General features: G+C 36.9%; 1 protein-coding gene across 1 annotated transcript in view; it reads right to left on the bottom strand.

The window, feature by feature from the left end:
- shank2b (SH3 and multiple ankyrin repeat domains 2b) overlaps window positions 1-24,466 on the bottom strand; it is a 165,093-nt gene that overhangs the window by 139,610 nt on the left and 1,017 nt on the right. The gene's annotated exons all lie outside the window — the stretch shown is intronic.

The following is a 24,466-nucleotide window of genomic DNA, read 5'->3' as shown; positions in this document are numbered from 1 at the left end:
CCTCATTCTTTCTTTGCTGAATACACAATGTTTCTGGGTCAACACAATACCCTTCAACCAAAATAAGAAAGAGCAATAGGTAAAGTTTTTGCCAAGACAACTAATCAAAAGGTTAGAATAAAATGTAATATGTCAATGGAAGATAACAATTTGAAATACTTTATTTTACTGATACATGTGATTAGAATGTGTGCATATGTAAACGAGTGCGATGTGAAGTTGGGTTTGTTTTTTCTCGTGTTTCTGTACATGATCGAGTCACGCCTCTGTTTCCGAGTCTCTAGTACAATAAGAGGTCAAAGGGTTCGGGGGTCGAGTTTTCTTCTCTCTGTGCTGCAGATCACCTAGCAACTCAGCAGCAGTGTGTCTGTGGGAGCATTTTAACAGTTTCATCCGAAGTGGAAGCTCAAAAAGAGGACATCAATCTTAAAAGCCTGTTCAACAGCCTTCAGGGGCTTTTTGGCAGCAATCCATTCTGAACCCATCATTTCTCAATCTACTATTGTGATTTTTATTTTAAGCAAACTGCACAGTGCTAACAAGAGACTAAATAAATAGAACACATTTTTGTATGTGCTGCTTATTTTTTTACACAATGTATTATTCTAAACAATGGAATAATAAAACTGTGTTAATTTGTCCTCCAAGCCAGCTTGGGAAGCACAATGTCGCTTTAACACGCTTCTCACATCTTGAAGTGTTCAAGCAACAGCAGAATTTATATAATACATTATATTATGGCACTATAGAAGGAGGTTGATACTTTTACTGTAAATTATTCAATACTGTAATCCCATTATCTATGTATCTCACAAGAGTACAATTAATAATAACAGAGAGGTGGTTCAGTTCAGAACTCACATATAAGTCCACAAGAAAAAAATACTGTAGCTTTGCTTATTTGATCTCTGTATTAATTTACATTGTTGGCTGCAGTTAAAAAACTAAAGAAAAAAAGAAACATAAATCCTCTAGGAATGAGCTTCTCATGGATAAAAGCAATAACGCTACAAGCAGACGGCTTCCACTCTCTTACAGTTTCAGACATACTTATTGTAATCAAATACAACCAGATTCAATTTGCTTCACACGATTCCTGTAACTTGTTCATCGGGTTAAAGGACACAGGAGAAGCTTCAAGAAAAGGAAAGTTAATCTAAAGAGTGTATAAGATATCTCGTCCAATCCAGGCCTTTAGACAGGGCAGTCTCCACTGCTGTGGAAATCTCATTTTCATTGTATTTTATTGTAAGAATAAAGGCTGGAGTGGACTCTCGGGAGGACAGGAGGTCCGCTGCGTAATTCACAACTCTGGTAGAGCAGCACACCCAGGCAGGGCAATAAGAATGATCAGAAACGTTGCATTTATGGAGATTGTGCTTTGTGCTTCAGTCCAGTGTCAGGGATACTGTGATCTTGGACAGTATGGTCCTGGTACCCTCATCCTTCTGAGCGAGAACAAAAGGTGTTATAATATTCTTATTTCTGTGTATCTTATGCACAAGTAGAGGTTTCACTCCTCTGAATATGCTGCTATACTAGTGAGATGTCCTGTGGAAGTGCTCAGGACAAGGACATGACAGTGATGTATGTGGTTTCCGTATTTCTGAAATCTGCAAACCACCTTATGCAAATGATATACTTTAGCTGAATTATTAATATTATCAGGATATATATGTATGGGGAGAAAAGACTAATAATATGATCTTCAAGATACTGAAACAATATTAGGTTAGGATCCTGACTCTTCATTTTCCCGATGTACCACTGGAGCAATTTGACAAGGAGAAGAACTCAGCCTCATTTAATACGATAAAAGTCAAGATTGACTTAAATCTATCATTCACCTGTCAGAGGCAGACACCAAGACGTTCAATAGAATTTGCTTTACCAGCGTTTTGCTTTAATACTCTGGGGAGTGTAAAACTGCATCATCATTCATCTCCGCTGGCAACTTTACTTCTTGAAATATTTAAAACCGCAGCACTATGGATCCTTCATATAGGAAAAATTGTGTATATATAAATATATTATACACACACACTAAATGAAGAATCAAAAAAACTACCATCAAACAAGCATGTATTTGTGGTTGACATCTAATTTGCTGTTCCCTGTGAAGTCAGGCCACAGAAAGTAACAAAAACCACATAAACGTTGGAGGAATTGGATGAGTTTCTCTCTTTCTACTGGTTACTATCGATAATTATTCACTGGCCCTAAAATACTTCTTTGTGTACGACTGGTTTCAAATGACAAATGTGGGATCAGGTTTCTGTGGGCATAGACTGAGTGCTTTTGTCTTGCACTCGCATTTAGTTTAGTCTGTTGCCGATATTACAAATTGGAGCCGCTGACATGTTCAATAACTCATCAGGGTGGCGTATACAGAACACAGCAGTCCTGTCGAAGTTTGATGAATCATATTAAATAAAAGTTTCTATTTGGGTTCAATACAGTGACCCAGTTTCAGTCCTTAGTTTGTGTATTTATGTATTTTAAGTTATATGTAGTTCCTGAAATGTGTGATACTGTCAAGCAATGTTACTTCAATTTAAAAACTTTACTATATACCTCATTCCTACATATAGTGTCAAAACCTCTTCTTGTTGATATGATTGTGAATTAATTGAATAGCAAATTGCATGGTTTCTACAAGGGGCAGAACATGAATTATATATGTAGTGTAAGTAAGGGAAAACGCTTAATCTGCTGACCTGGCATATGGCATGACAATTAGTGACAGTTACCAGACAGACCTGTGATCGTAATAGGCATTGAATTGGGTTATTTCCAATAAAGCTCATCTCTAAACCAAAAACGGGCTGCTTTGAAATATTTGTGCAGTGCACTTCTTCAAACCTGTCTAATCAAAATCGCACGACCTCCCAAGGGACCGGATTATATCCTCAGAGAATCTCTCCAATTAATCAGACTCTCACAGCTTACTGATTGAATCTATTTGTTGCCCGAGATGCATAAAGAGGGAAGACATCGTTATCGGGCAGAATCTGTACACCACAGCACAAAATTAGGGGGAGCGAAATTAAAATCCTCAACAACAGACCTTGCTCAATATCCAGATTCTGAAACCATACAATATTTTAACCAAAACAGCATTTAAATACAATCATGTATTGCCTTGATTTGCTGCAAAACATCATCTACTTTTCTGTTGTTTGGAGGTTTGTAAGGCAAGAACATGTTCTGATGTTTGAGACAATACCTGCCATTACATTTTCTTTCACACATCGACTTTCATCTCCGAGATTCCCAGGCACAGTTGGCAAGGACACCGACTAGGTTCAAACCAGCAACGAGCTACAGGAGCCCTCTATTTCAGGATTAAATCATCATAAACCCCCTAAATCTAAAGACGGCACATGATTACAGACACCTATCAGCTTCCTATATAATGTAAAAAAAAAATCAAGTAACAGTACGATCACTGCTGTCAAGGGTGACATTAACAAATCTACATCCTCCTGAATGTAAAAGTTCAAATTAAATGACAGAAATTCAAACTGAGCAAAAGATAATTATGTGGGATCTAGTTCTACCCAGGACACATTCTGCACTGTATGCATTCCCTCCTTAAAAATCAAGCGATGCAGATTTATAGACCGGGGTAGTCTTGGAAACGTAGGTATTGATGCATGTATTATTGGACATTCACTGGGTTAAGAAGCCTTAAAACTATTCTTAGTAGTATAATACGGAGGGGGTTGGGGGGGTGGTATTTAACCATTTCATTCCCTCCTCTTTGGCAGCAGAAATTACTGAATTATATAAAAAAACATTATTCCTAAACATGGCTCCGGGCAGTTGAAGGTTTATTGCTTACATAATGGGACAAAGTGATATTTATAATATCTGACATTTATAGTATTTTCTAGAATTACTTCACAAATCTGACATGTAAATAATTAAAGATGGAAAAATAAATTATTTAAAAAAAATACTTCTTTTGATTGATAGTTTTTTGGGTTGAAGTTCTCGGGGAATAACCTGACCTACATTGCAGCCTGTCAGACAGGTTTAACCCCTTCCTGCCAAAGATTAATTGTATTCATTAGCTATTCAGAGCAACACGATGGAGAAATAACATACTAAACCAATTTTCTCATGAAGGACTGCAGAGTAAAAGCAATAGTCTTAATACACACTATACAACAAGTATTGAATGAACAACACAATTATTTTAAGTACATTTTACAATGTAAATCATAATGATAACTCTCTACTACCCCTTCAGTCCCTGGTAATCAGAGATTGATGTCACTGCTTCATGTCTTGTTAGAGAGAGGGACAAAAAACATTTCATATTCAAACTCTATAAACTGTTTACTGCTGTACTCATTTCCTTAAAGCCTGGGAGAGGTGGTAAAATGAGTAAAGAAAAGTACAATCACATAAAGAAAACATAGCTTTGTGCTCCTTTCAAGTTCAGGAGGCTAAAGCAAGATGTCAGCGTTACTGAGCTTCTCTCATCTCATACTCCCACTGACCTTGATTTCCAATTTGAACTTTTTAGACTTAAATAAAAATACTTATTAATACTCCGAAGAGCTATTTAAACATTTTCAAGATAGATAAACACTTAGCAATAATAAGCACTTTGCCACGATGTTCATATAAACAAATGTAAAAAATATATATCTGAAATCCTCATAGAATAAGCCCTCTTTGTCGCTCATTTTTAATTCAGTGCCTTGAAAGCTGTATCAAGAGAAACACATTCATTCAATAATATATGGGTTACAGCAAACCAGACGTAACCATCTGGCATCCAGTGTTACTTTATTAACTATCACTGTTCAATAACGTCTCTGATTATCAGACTATTCATGGCACAACACTGACAATACACAGCTGATTATCAATCAGTCTGTTTGTGTGCCATTTACATTTTATTTCATAAACATGCGCCTAACACAGTAAGACAACACTCGCATTCAAACACACTTTGTTTTAGCTTTCCTGTCCTGGGATGTTCTGTTTAACTTTCAGAACAGATATAGCTCTTTAAAATGATCAATTTCAGTAGTTTGTCAATGCTGCTCTAACTTATAGTGAGTCCTTGAAGAGCCAACTTCCTCATCAGAGCAGTGAAGTATAAAAGCATATTGCTGTTAAGATTTGATGAATATAACCAAAAGAAACTTGGTTAATTTTCACATGTGTGTTGCTGAAGTGTCATATTCTCTCACTATTATTGCTAACAACAGCCATGTCCCCCAACCCTGAAGCTACGCCCGATTCACAACTGGGAACAACAAACCTTTTCAAACCCTGGAATAATGAGGTTATTAATCTTCAGATGTAATCAGACACATGGCGATCACCCTGCTGAGCCGACAAACTCAAGCCAACATGCCATCAATTAATTTCACTGTGACTAACTTTCAGTCACAAATTAGAGATAATGATTGTATTTCAATATGATTACAGGTTTATACCTCCCGTGTCAATTACACAAGCTCTTGTACCAGCGACGGGGCTGTTGCAGGCACTTCCTGCTAACCTATTTGCAGGCCATTTCCTTCCAATTTGTTCTTTGATAAAATTATTTCAGACGCTGCGTGACTACACAGCCAGCACCCAGAGACATTAACAGAGGTTTAAACTAATTTCCCATTACTCACATTTTTGGATTTAATATGTCTTGCCAACATGGCAGGCAAACAAGTAATCGTAGGGCTCTTGTTTGCCAAGACCGAGAGGATATTTGCTCTCCAGAATACAGTGGATTATGTACTTTCCTTCTCCTTTGCTGCCCATTTCACTTTTGAAATTGGTTTCATAGAGTGTTAAATGGAGGTATGTCTATATTTGTTTCGGGACACGTCAGTTAAATTAGAAAATCAATCTGCACTAGACCAGGAAAATGGTGTTTCAAAGAGTTTCAAACGATCGTATTTAAAAATACCCTTTTGTCCACAGGCCTATTGTAACATGTTTTTTGTATCTTACAATTACAGAAAATTATATATTTTATGATAAAACCAGAACATGGGTGTTGTAGGGTTCAGTAAATAGTCTGCTATGGATTACATTTGAATCCCTGCTTGTGCATATTACTTATATATACTTACGTATATATTTTAAACAGAAACAACATCCATCATACATTTTGATTGTGGGTTTAAATAAGAACAAAAAGAAAGATTAAATTCTCCTCTATAACCACATGTGGAAATTCACAAGGAAAAAAATTTGCAAAATAGGTGCAGTTCACAGATTTCACACATAAAGGCTTCTTGCAATTGCGAAAGATAAATTAGAGTTTCACTCGGCCTTAGCTTCTCAAGTGCAGACGCAGACTTTAAAAGGACGGAAGAGCTGAAGGAAACAGCGTGTATAAAACTGAGCAGCATTAATGTGATTTGGGCTGTTAATCAGAACTAGATCCCTTTTATTGAGGTCTCTGCTTCTTCCTGTTCGAGTAGCGGTTATCACAGAACCATTAAAATCAAACACAAAAAACACACTTCTTCCAAGTACATTTTTGTGTAGTGAAATTACACTTAATGCAGTGTTTAAAATGTTTAGTGTGGTTTCTTTACAAGGGCACGTATTGATAAGGTTCACATTTAAAATTAATGCATTCTTTAATCAGTGTTGGAATTGGGTTAGAGCCTATGGGGGGTCCCCTAATCCTGGGGTGGGATGTGTTGACAAAAAAAAAAGGTGGTAAAACATTTCTTTGCAGAGCCCAAACAGATGATGTGCAGATAGGCGGACATTAACTTAAAGATTAGTGTCTAAGTGTCTAAGCATTCTTTTCTCTTCAATCATAATGAGGAGTAATTAATAACTTGAATAATTTCATTCAGAATGATGAAGTATGCACCTTGTAACTGACCGTGTTTTTCAGAGTAACGTTAGCATAGCTACCTACAATTGTCTGAGAGATAAGATTTAAAAAAAAATCAGCTACCGGCTACATTACAAACGAGCTGCTGTTCAGCACAAAGGTGAACAATTCCATAGTTATAGTAACTAAAGTGCAAACAATCCTAAATCAGAGAAGAATGTTATGCTTACACTTTCTCAGCCAACAGAGTCATCTCATGTCAGGGCATTCATTTCGACAAAAAATAATATTATTATTCAATGAAATATCAGGACCCCCCCAGGTTCAATGTTTTCTCTCTTATGGAGGGCCCCTTACCTCTTATGAGGGGTCCCGGACCCCCCCAGCCCCCCTTTAATTATGCACAAATGCCCTAGTTATAATGCATCTGAGTTTCAGCAATTGCATCCACATATTCATTGAATATGTATCAGAAACTGTTAAAAAAATTGGTACAAAAAGGCAAACTGTATTTACTTACTTGAACATGATACAATTGACAGTTTGTGGACCAAAAAACCAACACATATTATACACAACTACAATGTGCAACCGCAAAAAAATAATAATAATAATAATTGGTCATTGATTTTAGTGTGCCAACCTGAAAATATTCATTTCAAACCCATCCATATTGAGCAAAATGCGATCTAATTTCCTTCTTTTTCTATCTGGTTGCTGATGTATTCATAATACATTTAAAGAAACCAATTAGGTGATGAACACTGCAACACAAAGCACAAATGCCTGTCAATATGTGTATTTATTTTAAAGGGTTGACATCGAGGATAGAAGAAAGAATATTGTATTGGAAAATATTTAAATAAACATCTGGATAGACATCTGCTGCACATGCATACATTAAATACTAGTATCCTAACCGCACAGGAAAAACGGGTTTATCAAACCAGTAGGCAATGTCTTTCTAAGGAGGGGTAATATTAACATTAAGTTCAGTACAAGTACAAACAAACTGCAGGGACTACAGTTCCTTTAGAAGAGTGCTATGTGATAAAGATTGATTTATCCAGGTGCTTAATTCAGTACGTTGAATTTGCATGGCTCAGATCGACTTGAAGAGCCCTTCTATAAATTCAGCTTGAAGACAATATAGTAATGAATGCAGCGAATAAAGCAGACTTTCATAACTTCTCATGGCCGGTCCAAATATTATATTACCAAATCCATTCCATCTGTGAATCCTTCCCTCGCTAAATGAAAGTACACTTTCCTACAATATATCTCATAATGATGTTACAAAGAGGAGGGATAAAGGGATTTTTTTATGGCTAGAAGAAAATGTTTCTTAAAATACAACGGCTGAAATCATTTGACGAATTAGCCTTTCAGATTTTTTTAACTTTTCTCTTTTTGTGTATCCAAAATCCAAAGATGCAGTTACAATTACAGCAGGCTGTGAAAACCAGGCATCTATAAAAGGTCACAAACCGAGTGGATAAAGGGACAAGACTAAATGCAATAGCTCCCTCTCACTAAGGAGACAGATAAGTCATAGAAGAGAGACTAGAATGATAATGTCAACCACACATAAAAAGCAATCAGTTCAAAACACAAATAACCTACTAAACATATGATTTGATGTGACTATTGTTGTGAAGATGTGACAAAACAAACAAGCCAGCAAACAGATGAATAAAGAATGACGGACCACACAGGGCACAAAACATACTGTCATTGTTTAACAGTTATCAGTCAAAAACCCCCTCAGGTGCATAATTAGGAAGGTGACTTAAATGATGAACACATGGCTTGCTTTACTCAAAGAAAGATGGCATGCCAGGAAATTTTCCATGGAAGGCACTTTATAGTTAAGAGCTTGTTGTTTTAGTCCAGTACTTTGAAGGATAATTTGAAAGCAAAACAGTGCTGACTGTTTTCTGTTTCACACAATTTCATTCTCAGTCTGGAGCAGATACAATTCCCAGAATGCCTCTTTCCAAAAAGTGTTTTTTAGATATACTTCAAAAAGGTAGAACACACAAAAACAATGACGACAACAACAGAAACACCTCAACATCTCTGAACCCCTGGTCAGGGGGAAAAGATGGAGTTTCTTTGTTAGATGTTTTCCCAGAAGACTTAATACCATATAATAAAAGTGCTTTCTTGGAGACACAGTAAGATGGGAACAGCAGGTTATGAAGTCACAAAATTACATTTTTATAAGGAATGGCCTCTTTTTTGGATTCACACAAGTCCACAGTGAGTTTCTTTAGTGCTTTCAAAATTTACATTTAACAGTCATGTGGAAAAGGTCTGAAAGAGTGACTAAAATAACCCTGGTCAAAGATATAAGGCCTACTAAAATAAAATAGAGAAAGCTCCCATCCCAGTTCAATACGTCTGTAGCATCAAAATATAAAAGAAATACTATTTTATAGGTAAATTGTGTTTATTTAGAGAAAGTGACCATAAAATTCTTAGGCTGGAAAAAATAAATAAATAAGGTATGGTGTGAAAAACATATATTATCAATAACTACAGGAAAGGTAAAATACAAAAACATTGTGTATTTGGCTGTCATAAACAATACGAAATATGAAAGGAGCCCGATGTAAACTGCACCATAATCAATAAAACATTTTTCGCAGTGATGGAAGTTGTACAGGAATTAGATTTATAGGCCATCAGCTTAATAAGTTGTAAAAAAAGATCAATTTACTATTTTTCTGTCCCCCACTTAACTAATCAAAAGAACAACAACTATAACCTGACTTTGTTTTTCAAAGTCATATACTTTTGAATGCAACATGAGACAGTTAGAATAAATCATAATTCTGTATTGACCCTGAACATAATATGTTAGAAACTGTGTGAAATCAGGTATCTAACTTAATAAATGCAATGAGGTAGAGGACAGTATACATCCAAAAAGCATTAAGGCAATACTACCTTGATTTTGAAGGCTTTACATCTGGAAGTCTATTTCTGAAACTGGAAAAATATAGTGGGCACAGTCTTCTTAAAAGCAGGTCTTAGTATTTTACTCACTGTAAACCGATGACGACCGTTTTATCAATTTGAAGGGTTTTGCAGTGGGAACAATTATATAAAATCCATCAGAGGCCAAGCTATAAGATCTGTAAATAGATCTTTCTCTCTCTCTCCACCACAGCTGGTAAAGATCTATGATATCCCCACTGACTTCATTAAGTTTAACTCAAATCCTTGGAACATCATTGTTGCAAAGCTTGTGTGACAGTCGCTCATCCCGCGGTGCGGCAAAAGGGCACGAGGGGAGAGCTGCTCTTGATCCAGAATCAAATCAAGATGAGCTGCATCAAAAACCTCAAAGTGAGCCGTCCACAGTGAAATGAATTACACATCTAGCCCAGAGAGATCTATCATGTCATGTCAAGACCCAGACCTGCGCACACATTCCACAATATGAGGAAAAGTCAAAACGATATTAGCATTGATCCACACACTTAAGAACCTAAGCTTGTGACAACAGGTTTTTGTTTGTATTGTATCAGTTAATATTGGTGCATTTTAAGATATCTGGGATAATATATATGTGTTATATCTCAATTCCCACAATGAATTATGGTTAAAAGAAAATAAAAAGTGAGACCATTAACTTTTTTCAGGAAATTGCCACGTGTTTCAGTCATTTGTTGTTGCTTTATCAAAACAATAAGGAACTCTCTAAAGAATCACACTATGGAATACTTATTATTTTAGAAAACAAATTAAAAAATAACATTCCAGAACGCAGTTACATCCAAAAACATGTTCCTTGACATTTCACTCATTTTCTATACCTTTTCCTTATGCATAGTTTTAATAAAAATGAAATCACAAACAAAACTGAAATAGCCTACATACAAAGAAAATGAATTAATTAAGGTTACTGAAGAAGCACATGTATTTATGATGTGCCGAGGTCTGCAGTCTGCTCATCGGTATAACGTTACCAATATCTTGAATTGCTATTCTAATGAAGCGGTGTACAATACTTTTCATACACCTGGAAGTAGGTTTTTAGGTCAGTCTGTTCTGGCCCATGGGCAGTTTGAATGTGCAGCACTTTCAGCATGCGTCGGCACTAGCTAACAAACTGCATGAATATCTGTCACAGAGTACAATTAAATCCAAGACTGTAACTGATAACAATACAGAGAAATTGATTCATTATTCCTTTGTCCCCTTGAATCAATACCACCTTAAACACAATAGAAGACCGCCCTACTTATACAGAGACACACAGACACAACCCGTGCACAACAGGACAACAAAAAGGTGAAAATCATTGACTTTAAAGCAATCATATCTTCTGCATTTATTTTCCTTTGATATTCGAGCTCAGAAATGAAAAACTCTCAAACAGAATGTTATTCTGGGATGAAACTGTGCAAGAAAGCAAAAGCCCATAAATAATGTATGTGTCATTAATCCTGTTGTGGAAGGGCTATTTAGTTTTGTACCATAACTCCAGGATTCGGAGGATTAATCTATTTTAGAGCGGTTATTTGGTATAACTTCACAATACACACTTTCTTACACATGAAGTTTGCTTTCAGACATCAAGGCTTGTGTGCATTATACCTTTATCACTGGGAAAAACTTGAGACGGGCTTTTCTTTTTTCTTTCCAGAAACAGATTTCATGACAAAAGGCCAAAAGGATAAAATTAAGCAGTTTTACTATCAAATTGTTTTGTCACAGAAACGGCCCTATGTGTTTAAGCAACTCAAATGCTTCAGAGACACTTGCACACACAAAACTTTAGATTATAGACTGACGTGAATTTCATAGGCTTAAATGATAATTGTGCTGGAGATTAGTCATGTAAGCCAAGGACACTGGAGAGGGGCAAGACACAATGACATTGTCACCACACCTTCAGATCATGGCCACAGGACCCTACAGCTCAGAACTAGACCAAGCAAAGGTGACAATCCAACGGCCGCCTCGACAGGAGGAATCTGGGTCGTTCTGGGAAGTGGGGACATCACTCAGTTTGAATGGGCTGCCAAGATTCGTGGATCTTAATCCAGTGCAAGTCCCATGGGCACTCCTTCAAAAATCACCATGCAGCCTAATACTCACAGTAAATAGGTCAACACACAGCAGATTTGTGTTTTAAAATGCAGGAAATCTAAATATAAAACATCTGAACACATCTTAACTAGTCCCCATGCACCGCACCCCCTCCACTCTCCTTCTAAAAATGTTGCGTCATAAAATATCCCTTGAAGTCGGCTTCATATTAGATTAATGAATGCTTTGCATATGGCTGACAAGAAATCGTCATCATTGATAATTTCCGTAAAAACACCAGAACAAGGCACTGGATATGAATTAACAGTAATGTAGCAGGTGTTGTTTTATTAAACACAACTTACAGACAGCGGTAAAGCATACAGTACTGTGCAAAAGTTTTAGACAGGTGTGAAAAAATGCTGTAAAGTAAGAATGCTTTCAAAAATAGACATGTTAATAGATTATATTTATCAATTAACTAAATGCAAAGTGAGTGAACAGAAGAAAAATCTACATCAAATCCATACTTGGTGTGACCACCCTTTGCCTTCAAAACAGCATCAATTCTTCTAGGTGCAGCATTTTTTAACACCTGCCTACAACTTTTGCACACTACTGTACATCAACGTTTTCTGCTGTGGAGTCACTCATGTCTTAATACTGAGTCTCCTCTCAATGAGGGGGGACGAGGGAACTTGCTCATCTCATAGCTAAAAAGCCATTATCCTTAGTCTGGGCACCATGTAGTCTCCTAGTCTTCAGATGACTGTACAACTTGACAGCAATTTCCCAAATTACTTAAGACCTGTTCAGTTAGATGAATTTGTGAATAACCTCCTATTGACTAAACCTGCAATCAATATATATTTAACTTGATGTATAACCTTGTTTTCCTTTCCACTTTTTGTATTATTTTCACTGAAAATCTACTGGGGGGGGGGGGCTTCCTCTGGAGGCCATTTCTATCTCATGACTCCTATCAACCTACTTACTATGAACAATATGTGAATTATTACCAAACCTCAGAACCCAAGAGGGCACAGTTTTCTCAGAGAGCTTCTGCTTGGCCTCATATGTTGCTTCCTAATCAGGGAACGCGGCGAGGCAGTGAAGCACACCAAACGCAGACTATTTTCAACCCTTCCCTGCTCATCTCCCAGAAGCAGTTGTCTACAGCAGTGTTTCACAATATGTCATATATAACAATATTAATCAGGAGGTCACCTTTTAAGATTTAAAAACAACCCTGAACCTCAGCCAACACCAAAATATCAAAGTATCAAAATACCAACACAGATCCAGTGGAAAACCAACCCTAACCTTAACGAAAGCCTAAGTTTACTAGGGACTCACATCAGTTTAATTAAGCCTGTGTTTAGTCCCTGGTCACCTTATGTTCCTGGTGATTTAAAAATTGTTCTTCTTTCTCTTTGAATAAATCCAGGTCATCTGCGCCTACAAAGACAAATGTCCTAAATATCATGATTTTCAAGGAGGATGCTTTGGTTACCTAAGAGCAGTTCAATACGAAAATCAGCTCTTCGAAAAATAAGTGTTTTATTTTCCATTGGAAACATGAGTGAAGCCCGACATGTGTTAGTGCCCCTGTGAAAATTGTGGAGTTTAACACTGTATAAAATAATAACTATTTCACTTCGTTTTTTGGTTATTTTTTATAGCTGATGACTGACGTTAACTTAATATTTGTAATATCATGGAAATGCTCCTGAATACATCCTTATCCTGCAAACCATAACAGCTGAGGTCTAATTCCCCACGTCTTCTCTATATGTCAAAGTATACCAACAGATACAGAAACTGTAGCTGCCAGACTCACAAGCCTTTATAAAGATTAGTGTTTGACAGATACTTGCTTCTTGTTGCGGAATTGCTAAAATAAGATGGTATCAACTTCTCCTATCTAACCACTGTTAAGATATAAAATATCTAGTACAAAGGTTAAAGGTCATGGTTATTCATTTTATTTTTGTTTACACCCAAGATGCTACAACTACACAGTTTCTCAGAAGCCCGTGTTTATGAACTGTATTCTTAAAAAAGCAAAAGCTCTGTAAAATGATTAAATAAATAAACAAACCAATAAATGAAAATGCTGCAATCCACAATTCCTGGTAAGCTCCAAGGACTACTATGAATCTGAATTTTAAATGCTGCAGATGCTTCTCTGTGAGCGTGATCTGTGCGCTGTTCCCAGAAAGTTCAATATATTCAGGCTGTTAACAAGGGCATAAATGCCCCCCCACCCAGAGCGAGCTACTTTTCATTTAAGTCATTCTTTTTAATTCAACACCCAACTCGTTTATTCTGTTCTTTGCTAGATTAGAAATGTTTTCTCTATCAGACATCGTTGGTCTCAATAACCTTTTTCTTTTTTCTTTTACCTATATCATATCTGTCCATTAAACAAAAACCAAGCATAGTGCCACCTCTGACATAGTTGTATCTTTCTGAGCTCGGATCAATACGAGAAATAATAAGGCACAAAATGGCTAATTTGGATTTCTCCCTGACCTTCCTGAAGAGTGATTACTGGGGTTGCAGGAAGGTACAGCAATTCATTTTCCACGAGTCGCCGGAGAGCAAAATACTCCCCTGTCTGACAGCTTTGAAAACCTCAACCCTGGCTTGAGTGGATGAAATGACTCTCTTCCATTCAGGACATCCTCTTTACACCATGTACAGGGAATGTCGTCTTCTATTTATTTATTTATTTCGATGTGTAAAAAGATTCTGTATCATGAAGATGAAATAACTTCCATTTAGAGAAGGAAAGATGTCGGATCAATTCGGTGGCAGCATCATTGGTGCGGTGCATTACGGCAGATCAAGTCATCAGACAGCAGGTTTCTCCTAGGGATTAAAGCCTCAAAGTCTAATACTATAACAGCTACGTCTTCATTTATTAATATGTCCAGACCTTAACTTGATACAGATTTGCTCTTTTAACCCTTTAGGGTTCAATACTAGCTGTACTTTGCATGATAATGAGGCAAAATCATTGCAGGATTAAGTCAAATAAAAATAAAACATGACTATACAATGATATTCCCAAAGGATTTGGTATTATTTCAATAGAGTGTGTGTGTGTGTGTGTATATATATATATATATATATATATATATATATATATATTGATGTGCATATCCTTAATTTATATGTGCCACTTAGCAGGAGTGAACCCCACCATTGCTGCTTTTAAAGTGTTAACTAATTTTACACTGATTAAATATTATTAACATGAAGCTAACACATTACCAATTACCAATTTGTATGCAGGGAGAGAAGTCAGTAATATATGTCTGTGATTGTTAACAGTTTCTGTTATTTGAGGTTTGCTGTATGCTGTCAGTTCAAGCTTATATGACAATGCCTGGTCTCATAGTGTGCTGTAAAGATGTACATGCAGTCAAACCCAGGACTTGAGGCTCCTATCTCAGAGCACTGGTAAGCTAGAAGCTTGCCCTGCCAACATACCAGTCCCTATGTGGGGATTTGTTCACTCTTGAGAATCTGACAGAGTGACAACCATCACAGATTCCTGTCCACAGTGAGACCTGATACAATACAAGAATTGGAGATAGGATTGCTTATCCACAGCTCATCCTGTAGGCAGTTGTACAAACTGTACTGGTGAAGCAGAAAAATAACTATATACACATATTTTTCCACCGTATTTTGACTTCCTGTGTCTGAGTCTCTAAGGTAATCAAAAATAAGGATTGAAATATCAAGTGCCTGGTGTTCACTTTAATGCAAAACCCTGCAGCTCATAAACCTGAAATTATAAAAAAATGTATTGCATTAATTAATTCCCTGTTTTCATAGACTTTAAGCACTACAAACACCACATTATTATTGAGTGAAGATTTATATGCATATTAATAGTAATGTTAATAAAAAAACATACATCAATTTGAAATTAAGCTAAATAATACAAATCAATAAGTTCCCCTTTCTGTTTCAATTTAATTATTGAAACCAAACAGTTCTACTCAAAAGCATGATGTATTGCAGAAGGAGAGAAATACGAGTTCAGTTCAACTTACAGACAGACAAACAAAATTATGCACATTATTCTTTAACAAGCGATCAAATTACAATTACCGGCATCAGGGAAGGGTATCAACCAACCTTTTCTGAAAAAGCAGCTTGGGATTTCCTGCATGGTCTCCAATCCACATGTAGCTCAGAGGCAGACATTTTCATGTTTATTGAAGACACAAATAATCAGCAATTATATTCCTCTTGTATTGAATGGAAAGGTTGCATGTAAGTTTAGCACTGGATTGTTCCTCCCATGTTCTAGCATTTCACATGAAAGTGTGGTACAATTTGCTCATGTATTATCCTCTGTAGATCAATATCCGTTATTGGTGTCAGCACCATATAAAGCTCGTAGGAGGTTTGAAAACGACAGAAACAAGGGGAGGGTAAAGAAGCAAAATAAAAAAATGGTTTTCTGAAGGGAATGAATAACAGAAGCTCATTACAGATAATTGGGTTATTAAAAGCCTTATGGCTTGTTAAACCGACTCGCTCTCTGTCCAAAAGAATTCTACTTTCATCTAAAAGCACACTACACTACAGCAAAAAAAATAAACCAAACAACAACCCCACAACTGTATACCGCTGACCTGAAAAAGAAAACAACCGAGCTTTTGACCTCTGGTGTAATCCATCACCTGTGGGGCGAGAGACCTTACAGAGCAAATTTCCAGCTGCTATTTTATAAACACCCCTTCATGTTAGTTTGCATTTATGTATTCATACCATCACCTCCCCTTCAAATGTATTTAGACCTTTGATGAAGCATAACTACAAACTGATTAAGCAAGAAGATGAATGTGTACAGTCAGACTTTTCCATTAAAACTGAATCAAAGAGTTAAATACTGGACTAATATTAATACAGGCTTACCTGTTACCTGTTCCATATATTTCTAAACACACCATTTTCTGATTTGTTCAGATCCTGCCAATAACACAAAGGAGGTTCATTCATGAGAAGCTCTCCAGCCCCTTCAGGTCTCCTTCAGCATCCATGGCTCAAAGAGGGTGTGATATGTCAAATGAGCCCAAATGGGCACGATGGGTCGAATGACCTCCTCTCATTTTTGTAAACTTTCTTATGTTCTTATATTCTTACTGATATAAACCTCACTTTTTTGTGGAAAATATACTTCTTATCTGCATCTAAACAGAGAACAGGATTGAATTTGACAAAAATCTTTTGAATATGTCTCAAGTTGACTGGAACCATGTTTAGTAGTTTGATGAATCCAGAAAATAAGATTTTTTGGACACACAGACCAGCAATCTATGTGGCACCAAAAATGTTAAGCTAATGTCAAAAAAAGTCAAACTGACTGTGAAGCACAAATGTACAAATGTATTTTCTGGCTCAGTCAACTTCTAGGTACTCTTCGTCAAGGCTCTGTATAACATCGGAGGCCACTTTATAGTCATATATGCATATGGATAACGATGACGTTAATTCACTCCGAAACTCGAACAAAGTGTGAACGTCTGTGTAAACACACCAGGTTTTTCTTTGCTACGCACACAACTGTGAGATTCATCGGTCTGCCTGTAGAGAGAACAGTAAATAAGAGTTTCTCCCTAAAAGCACATACTCTATTACTTTTAGTATGGCCCTATACTTCCATCCATTAAAACACATGCTATGGTTTTGGGAAAACTATTCAACTATTCATCATCTGACTTCATGCAAAGTGACAAAAAACAACCCAAAGCAAAACTGCTGTTGGAAATAAACACCAAAATCTCAGGCTTACAGTTGGCCACAGAAATACTGTTCTTTGTACAATATGATACCACACAGCTTGTAATCTATACATACATACCATGGCTACATAGATTTGAACACTTTTATGTTTCAGTCTGATGCAAACATGAAAGCAAAGACTGCTTAGGGACGGGACTGTCGTGTCACATGGCCGAGCGCCTGATGGGTGATTATATTTATGACAGAGGAACCAAATCAGTTTCATGACTTCAGTCTCCAGCATCGAATAAGCTGTAACGTCCAGGTTCTGCCTTCACTCTTCAGATTATGGTGTTTTTCATTGCTCAGCTGCCATCTGGACAAAAACAACCCCTCATAACTAGTAGTAAGGTAAACATCTGGACAATCATAAACACAACATAATAATCCTGAAGTTATTAAAGTCCAAAAAAGACAACAACAAACAAAATGCAAGGCCTGCCCATGGGCTGCATTTATTGACACAAATACAAATAAAGTTAATAGACATTGTATGATTTCATTTTTGAAGCTGCACAAATGGTTGAATAAATATACGAACAATTATTCAATTATTTAAAGAATGAATGAGTCAAAAGATCATCATTCGCGAGTGCCTACTACCACAGAAAAATATCAAAGCTACAGTATATATGATTTATCACAACATGACTTTGTCTGGAAATCTGCCAACACCAAGAGGTTATGATTTGGTACAACAGTGAAATTAAGTTGAAAAATGCCTTTTGGGAGAAGTAAAGGAAAAAGCTAAATGCAGTTAAACGAAACGTAGCTGAGCAGTCAAGGTATTTTGATTTCTTCCTAAAATAAGTAGAGAATTACACCAAAAGAGCAACAGAGCATGTAGCAAAGACCTTGGGAGGAGTATCTGGCCCTGTCTCTAGCGCTGGCACACAGTAACAGCGGTGTTGTGGGAGGACTATAGCAGGAGACCTGGTTCAAATTACTTTTCTTAAAGAGGGGAACCAAATATGCCTCCAACAGAGATGTGTCATCGTTTACAACTGGGAGGGGGCTTAATGCTTCAAACACTACTAAAATGTATCACCCACCTGGACACTAAAGAAAGTATTAAAAGGTTTAACCTCAGGTTGCCTTCACTTCTTACATTTATCCAATCATATTCAGTAGAGAAGCATCTGGTAATTTATTATTTTTTGATGCAAAGAAAGACAGACTAATATCAAAAAGGCCTCACACAGTGTAGCTAAAACTAATTTGTTTTCCCTTAATATTTCAGAAATTATAATTATTAGTTGCTTCATCAATGTGTTTGTGTATGTATTTGGCAGGGAGGAGTTTAAGAATAGATAGTCGTATACTACACACACACAAATCATAGTCACATAACAATGAGAAAAAACAGATTAATAGCCAGTACTACTACTACACAAACGTGTCTGTGAGAAGAGGATTACAGTTGACCGATCCAACATGAAATAAACAAAAGCCTGCTCACACCTCAGCACACAGAGCAGAATAAATCCCACACTGGACAGAACAGGGATCTTTCACTTCCATGATAGTAATACACAACACCAGGCATGTGCACAGGGGAGGGGTCGAAAGGTGCATCTTTGCCCTGCGCATCCTGTAGTGCTGCAGTGCCCCCCCGGACGACAATTTGTTCATCCGCCCCGCCCCCCTGTCGACAAGTCATTAGTTGTCACTCCTCTGCCCCCCGATGGAAGATCGCCAAGACACCCCCCCTTTGACAAACACTATAGATAACCCACAATTCCCTTACACACTATAGCCAGTCCGAACTTGCCATCTACAGACACTTGCAAACAGAACAATAAAGATGGTTATTAATGCACTGATGATGGCTGCACACGCCAAAGTGTAAAATCAGCTGCGAATTAAACAAACACTCTGCAGGCCTACAACTATAGTACTGCTCTCTGCTAAAGGCTCAGCACTTGCTTCTGCGATGCTATTCTTGTTATCGGTGTTATTGATGCTCTCCTCACAATTAGTAGTGTTTTTGTCTATTGAGTAGAACTGGTATTTTCCATTTCCATCTGTATGTGACTTGAGCGCCAGCAACCACGGCGCTGTTTGGCTGTTAAACTGAATAGGCTACGTAGTGTCTTCCCTCAACAATCATGATAAACTATTATTCTGCCCGCCCTTTGCCATTTAACCAATCACACCCTTCTCAGGGTTAGCGATGTATTTATAAAAATCGTATGTATTGCAATCCTCATCACTGCGTTAAGCACCAGCAGTGGGGGGCTGCAGCACCCCCAGCACCCCCTTCCCGCGTCTATGAATTTAAATAGTTCTTCTTTTAATAAACAGTAAAGCATCCATCCATAAAGTCACTACTCTCTTGTCCATCTGCAAGATAGTTTAAATAAACGTTCCAGACTCCAGAACTTTAAGGAATGTTCTAGCCTTGAGGTTCCCAACCCTGGCCCTGGAGGAGCCTCTATCCTGCTGGGTTTTGTTCCAACCGAGCTCTCAATTACTTAATTTAACCCTTCATTGAACTAATAATTTCCTTTAATTATTTTAAACAGTTGGGCTTTTAAATATAAAATTGTATCAGTTACACAATTTAAAATGTCAAATTTAAGCAAATTATTAGTTAAATTAAATGTTCAATTCAGTAATTGAGAGATTGTTGGAACCATAATCAGCAGTGTAGGGGTCCTCAGGGGCCAGGGCTGGGAACCCCTGCAATCCAGACTCCAGGAGCTACACTGTTCATTAATAACATCTTAATATGTCAGAATGTAAATAAGTTGTCTGTTTCAGTGTGATATATAAAATAAATCACTGTGCATTAATTTAATGAAGTTAATTAAACATATAATTCAACACATTTTTCACCACTCATTTTTCGCAGGTCCTCTGCTGTACCCAAAACCGAATTTCTGCATTCACTGCAGCCTGTCACATATCATTATCCATCTTGCTATCCTAATTAAATACATCTCCTGGCTGTAAGGAGAAAGTTGTTAACTGTATGTGACGGCATATGCTGTATTGATTCATTTATCCTTAATGATTTTGGAGCACTCCAAAAGAAAGATCACAATCAAATAACATTTGACAACCTGCAGATTTCCCGAGCATAATTTCTTCCACTTCTGCCATTGAATAAAACAAGTTTATAAAGAATAAACGGATCTTACTCTAGTTTTAAAAAGGGCTACTTCATATTAAAGTGTAAAAAACACTGGAGCTCAGGGGCACGTTATTGCTGAATTTCCAACTCATCAAATCGCCAATTTCAATTCCCAGACCGGTCTATTAGACTGTGATCTGAAGAGCAAGATGCCTTCCTTGCTGGACCTTTACTGTGCCTGGCAGGAGGGCCAGATTCCCCCGAGACGGCATCACAGGCACGGGTCCCGAGGGAGATGGGATGAGAGATGATTAATGCCAAACGTACAGATGGTTTCTAAAGATCAGCAAGGCCGAGCATTGTGTTCGAAGCAGCACTGAGCTCATATGGTTCTTAGACTATGCTTTGCTGGGGTTCATACTGACACTCCTCCAGGGGGTGCACTGGGGCAGAGCAGGGATTTCCAGATCTTTCCTGTGAAACCCAGACTTCTGTTTCCCAGGCATCACCTCAGCTGTCCATTCATGTATTTTTCTTATTATTTCATATTCACTTCTGCAGCTCTTCTCTAACGCAAACCTTTAGCTTCAGCTACAGTTCTGAAATTGACATAAATAGATGCAACATGTCCACTAATTTATAAACAACACGCCAATAACAAGGCACTTTTATCTCTTACATCCTTTGAATCAAAAACGTGTATTGATAAGATACTGATTATCCCCGTCAAGGTCATGTAAAAGGGGACATGTTCAGACCAGTAATTTATTCTATTTAACAAACACCCAAACTTGTCTTAATTGGAATATGGCAATAAGATAACATAACAGTTCTAATTAATCAAACATCTAATTGACTTACATTAAACTGGTGTATATGCCTTTCTTTCCATACTACGCATTCTTGCTGATATACTGGTATATTATTTTACCCTGAATAGTAAATCCCTTGATTCATTGCAAAATCCCCTGGGCCATATCAGTTCCTGAACACTGAAATATATAATTGTTAAAATTAAAAAAATTGAAATTACATATATTTACACTGAAATTACCACGCCCAGTTGGAGCAGTAACATGTACTTGTATGCAGTGGCTGTTTGGCTTCATAGCTATCATTTAAAAAACAAAACTAATGCATACTGTTCATTTCCAGACATGGGGTATTATTATTGTGGCAAATTGCTTTCCTATTGTGGAGAGATGCAACACAGACCCCTATGCATGACTGACAGTTTTGTGTAATGTAAATGCAGTAATTGTAATTGCGGTTCTTTGCAGTAGGCTGCTTTCAACACCAAAATGTACACTTCATCAAAGCCAATCTGCATATATTGGACTGAGTTACCCAAACAAACATTGAATCTTCCATAATAAACAGCATATTGATGCTAACCCCTTTCAGAGAAGGTACCACACACACACATACACTATAGACTTTGATGACAGATGACAATCCTAGAGATTTGTAGCTTTTGCCGTTGATAATTGATTGCTTAGCTTGATACTTTAAAACCCTTCTTCTGTCCTAACACTTCAACTGAAAGAGCAGCTGCCTGTTTGAGCATAGTAAATGTCATATAGCAGCTAATGACTAAAAGGTGACCTCACGATGGGAAGATTTAGCATGTGGAGTACAGTAGAAACTGATGAATGTCAGAGGGAGCTGGAGCTATAAGACTGTGTGCATTCACTGTCAGGACGTATTTAGCTAAACAATAAACTTCTGGTAAGTGTTCACTCTTTACATGTTTAATCAGCCTCTGAGAAAAACATCACATGGAGTTAAAGGAAATATGACACATTGCTTTGGGTGGGATGTGTTGAAAAACATATATTCAACATATATTCAAACATATCTTCATTATATAATACTATTTAGGTATATTATTGCATCGATGAACTGAAATGTTGTTGGGGGGAAAAACAATTACAAGAAGAGTAAAGCTCTTATGTAATATTGACAACAAAAACAGAATCCTTGTCTAAAAACAAATTGCTGACTATAATAATTTAAAGCTAAATGGGCTGAAGCTTTTTAATCCGTGCCACAATAATCTTCTCATGGTTATTTTTAAACAAGTCTGTTTTTTCAATAGAAGTGACTAGTATACACAGCTGTTTGCCAGAATAAAATCAGGTGAAATTTCCTTAAATTCACTTTCCTTAAATTCTCAATCGAGAGTAAATATTTACAATAGCTTTATCTGTGTTACTCAATCGTAAATTTTACCATTCTAAATGGGAACTAATTTTGCCTATTCTCCAAGTCCATATCTCAGCTGTGTCTGTGTAAGAGTCTCAAGGCTTTAAATACAAATTAGTCTGAAGCAATGTGATTATTAATAGCTTTGTGATTCATCATACTCATATCTAGTAATATTTCTTCAATTAACACTAGTTTTAAATACAATAGGAAAGAGTACGCAAACTTGGTTCAATATTGTTTCCCTTACATTAAATTGTAATTATAAAACATACATATGTATTATACTCTGTAAAATATATATAACAATCCTTAACCCTGTGAGAAATAAGAAACTCACAAATAAACAGACTGAATACATGTACTTCTATTACTCACCTCTGCAGTTAAGAAAGGGAACATTAAAACAGTCTCATTCAAAAAGTAATACATTTAATTTATCATGTTTTGTAAATGTGGGTTTTTTATCTGCTAAAAGATCTAACCTTTCCCAGTTGAAGTCAATACAACCTAACTTTGTATCTGAACAACTAGGGAACGTTTAGGTTGTTTCTTTTCCATATTTATATAAAATACATTGTGCAATGTTGACATAAAACACAGCACAAAGCAATAGGCCAGTAAAACCAACAACTAAACAAAATGTAAAGGATCAGTGGCTGTATTGTGAAACAAACAGAACAGGGTTGCAGGACAAAGCAAGATTACAAAAGAAACACCTACTGCGATTCCCACATATTTCATATCTAAACTGTTAAAAGTTGCACACATTAACCAGTGACCCAAAACTGCCAATACATCTCTAAATGTGGAAGTCCTTTTAGTGCACATTACATTTAATATCAAAATTAACTCAAGCAGACAAGAAGCGCTAAACATGCACAGCTGGGTAACCGAGGAAAGGTTACAGGATACATGACATAATAGGAGAAATGCGCTTACTCACTTGTTCATGTATAAAACTTCACTAATTCATTCCAAGTGGAGTGAAACCCCTTTTCCACATGTTTCATGCCATTTGTGTCTCGATATCTCCTGCTCCTTAGAGATGTCAGCCGCCTGGAGCTCCTTGTCTACTCGTGCCGGTGAGGATGTGTGAGGGCTACTATACCCAGGGCTGCCCTGCATACATTTGTAATCCAATGCAGGTTAGACTAGTTTATCTCGCACTGGTATAATATTGGCAGGCTTTCAGTTACCAGGGGACTATCAGGGTTTCACTGACTGTTCAGTTTCTAAAATGAACATATCCCAAATTGGATTACAACAGCTACACCCTTTTGGATTATTCTACTCCCACTCATAAAGTGGAGATGTTTATGGCACTTGGATTATAAACACAGTTGATATGTAGCAGCAGGACACATAGTATTTATAAGGTTTCAAAATTATCCCCACACCAGCCAGCTTTATTATCTAATCTTAGGTGTCAACATTGGTATGATGTAGCCAACATATTGGTGATATTTTTCTATTTTAGCAGATTTTTTAAAGAAGTTACATTTTATGTACTTTTG

Source organism: Amia ocellicauda, chromosome 4 (assembly GCF_036373705.1).
Source record: "Amia ocellicauda isolate fAmiCal2 chromosome 4, fAmiCal2.hap1, whole genome shotgun sequence".
NCBI lineage: Eukaryota > Metazoa > Chordata > Actinopteri > Amiiformes > Amiidae > Amia > Amia ocellicauda.
Note: the sequence above shows the minus strand (reverse complement) of the source record. Positions and strands in the feature narration are given on the sequence as shown.